Genomic DNA, 3,455 nt, shown 5'->3' on the forward strand with positions numbered 1-3,455 from the left:
TAATGTAGGTAACATGTTTAAATATATACAGCAGTAGGGCAAGAAAAATAATGTTTAAATTTGTTTTTCAACGCGTAGAGTATTATTTCAAAATTAACAATGATTTTAAACTGTCCCGTCTTACCCTGTGTTTTCGAATTTGTAAAACTACCCTTGTTGTGCGATAACTAAATAACTCCTTCCGTGTTTTAATATATTTTTGAACTGTTGTCGAAGTACTAATTCGTGGTATTACCTAAAAACTGCCATCTGTTTTGATTTTGGAAATATTTATCAATATGTGCATAAGTGTCCCATCTTCACAATGGGGGAAGATAGGACACTTAGGCACGTATTGCCAAGTATTTTCAAAATCAAAATAGATGACAGTTTTTGGGTAATACCACGAATTAGTACTATCATTCCTTTATTATTTAACAACAATTTAATAAAATATAATAAAACACACGAGGAGTTATTTAGCGATCCGCACAACAGGTGAAATTTTACAAATTCGAAAACACACAGGATAAGATGGGACAGTTTAAAATCATTGTTAATTTTAATTAATAAGTGTATTTATAAATGGGAATATACGTATACAACACGAAATAATACTGTATAGCGTATAAACTTTGAAAATTAAGTCAAAACATTATTTTCTTGCCCTACCGTATGGTTTTTACATGTTACCTATACATTATATTATTGCATAACAATTGGTATTGTTTGAACGACAATGGATAAATATTGTATCTTACAAATGTATATGAACTTGTAATAACAGAAAATTGATCATAACTATTAATAAAGTTTTTATTTTTCTACAAATTGGGTATTACTACTCTGTTTTTGGCACAAGCCACTTCTCATAAATTATCACCACGTGCAAATGACCAAATTTCGAATATATTTTCAAAATATTATCTTTTTATTTAATCAGTATCTTATAGTTGAATAACCCCTGAGGAATAAATTACTAAATTAAAAGCAAATATTTCAAAGTTTGACAATGAAAACATACAAAACTACAATGTGGGGGAAGATGGAACTCTAAATTAAAATATTTACATTAGCAGTATTCTGCAACTTGTAGTTAACCTACCGAATTTAACAGGCTGTGCTATTTTCTTTGCCATGTAAACTTCATATATATAACGTTAAACCGATATTTTTCTGTTGTTTTTGAGCACGTTAGTGGTCATATAGATCCCTTTTCGTCGAACAGTTGTTCTTGTTATTATTGTTGTTTTTTTTGCGAGACTATTTTCCTCACGTATCTCGATTCTTAATTCTAGCATTTTTCTTTAATCTCTTGATTTAAATCAAATTATAAAATATATTTATAATTTTTGATCTGAATTTTCAGATTTAAAACCGCACGATGAGCGATTAATTAACGATTACTTTCCTCATGCACTTTATAGCGGAAACACTGTCTGGAGTTTGGCGGGGAACGACGGCACGTGTTATATAAGATAAGAAATCCACACAACGATTCACGACTGAATCAAACTATTAGCATTTAAGTGGGGACGCATTAAATGCACTACTCTTATACCGTATTATCATTAATCGTAATTGAAACATTATTTTAATTCAACATCACATGATTAATAATAACTTCTAACATTACTTAATTACTGCGTGATTACGGTTTGTCAAAATTCATGAAAACAAACGTTTTTAAGCGACGACAACGTTAACTAGTGTAAGTTTACAGTAAACACATGGTACAGGAGTTGTACAAAAGCGTATTTACACATATTCTTTACCAATTACTTAATCCTTATACGTCATAAGTTTCATTAGTTATAATACATGTATAAATACATTCTGCCTACTGCTCCACAGGCACCAATGCCGACTAGATTACTTCAGATTTGTTTTTGTTGGTTACTTTAGATTTGTTTTTGATCGAGCCCAGTCGACCGTTGTAGTAAAAGGATTAATTAATATAGCAGGGTGGGGGACACCTCTTTATTTTGTTTTCTCTTTTCATTTAGTAGTAAACAAATAACATTTATTAAATTATAAAACCGTATCTTTACGACTTCCACAGACCGTTGTTAATTTTTAAAACACGATCAGGCTATTTGGATATTATGTGTTAAAGGTCCCCGACTCTACTATATTATGCTAATTAGTTTAAAACGTGCTCATTCATTAGATCTGTGATCTCTTGTTATCTCAAATTAAAGTCATATTTACCTCTACCTTTTTTCTTCATGCCTATATCTCAGTGTTCTTTTACAAAACTAAAACTAGTTCTATGGGACAAAATCAAACTGTACGAAATATTCAAGGTTTTTTATGAAGCTATGAAACTAGTTTAATCGTTCGCACACGCAAACTAAAACAATTCTTCGGCTTTACTATGATTTAGCGAGTATTAAAAATTAGCACCTTACTATTTCGTACTTTTTTACCTGTTCAAAATATACTCTTTCTATTTTACATATTTTTTTTAATATTTAAAAACAGTAATTAGCTTCGACTGACGTTTTATAAAGTCGTGATATTACTGTCGAATAATTCTGTAACCCCTTTTTCCTGATTATCATTAAATGGGGGACCGTAAAAAGAAAATTGAAAAAAGTCTTGTCTGGCAAAGTGTCCCGTCTTTCCCCACCCTACTATACCGTTAAACTATCGAATTTAGCCAGCTGCGCTAGTTTTTTTTGTCATGTTAACTTCATATATATAACTTTAAAGCGATATTTTGTGCTGTTTTATTTCAAATTAAAGTTATAACCCTGCTTATTTTCCTCGTGTTTATTTGTCAGTTTTTTTCACAAAACTAAAACTAGTGTTATGGCAAAATCAAGCTGTGTACGAAATATTTTTTTTTTCGTATGAATCTATGAAACTAGTTTAATCGTTCACACTTGCAACAACGAAATTTCACTGGCTTTACCATGATTTAGCAAGCATTCAAAATTAACATCATACTATTCTGCATTTCTTTTTCCATTTTCCCATTTTTTAAAAAATATCGGGTTTCTGTTTTACTTTTTTTTTTAATTTAAAAACAACAAATGGCTTTAACGCGCGTTTTCTTAAGTCGTGATAATACTGTAAAAAAATTCTGTAACATTAATTTCCTGAATATCATTAAATGGCGGTTCGTAAAAGAAACTTAAAAAAGTCTCGTTTGACAAAGTGTCCCTTCTTCCCCCACCTTAAAAATATGAGCATTAATATTCTTTATTAAGTCATCTTTAGAGAAGTTTTACGGCAACCGTATCACAGCGGTGGTATAAAGGCACTATATATGTAGGAACATTGCATGTTATTTCTTAATACTGCACCAATATTTCGCAATATTGCATTATGTCATGTACTCGTGACAAACTATCCATCATTTTAACAAGGCCAGCATTCAAAGCTATAAGCTGCGCCGAAAGTATTTATCAGATGTTGATGAACGAGCTATGTGCACGCGATGGTGACGCAGGAGCAAAAAATAGCGCATT

The 3,455-nt window shown here is 30.9% G+C and overlaps 1 protein-coding gene across 1 annotated transcript in view; it reads left to right on the forward strand.

Annotated features, from left to right (window-relative positions):
- LOC100177251 (protein catecholamines up-like) overlaps window positions 1-3,455 on the forward strand; it is a 9,560-nt gene that overhangs the window by 1,671 nt on the left and 4,434 nt on the right. The gene's annotated exons all lie outside the window — the stretch shown is intronic.

The sequence above is a fragment of the Ciona intestinalis genome, chromosome 8 (assembly GCF_000224145.3).
Source record: "Ciona intestinalis chromosome 8, KH, whole genome shotgun sequence".
Taxonomy (NCBI): Eukaryota; Metazoa; Chordata; class Ascidiacea; order Phlebobranchia; family Cionidae; genus Ciona; species Ciona intestinalis.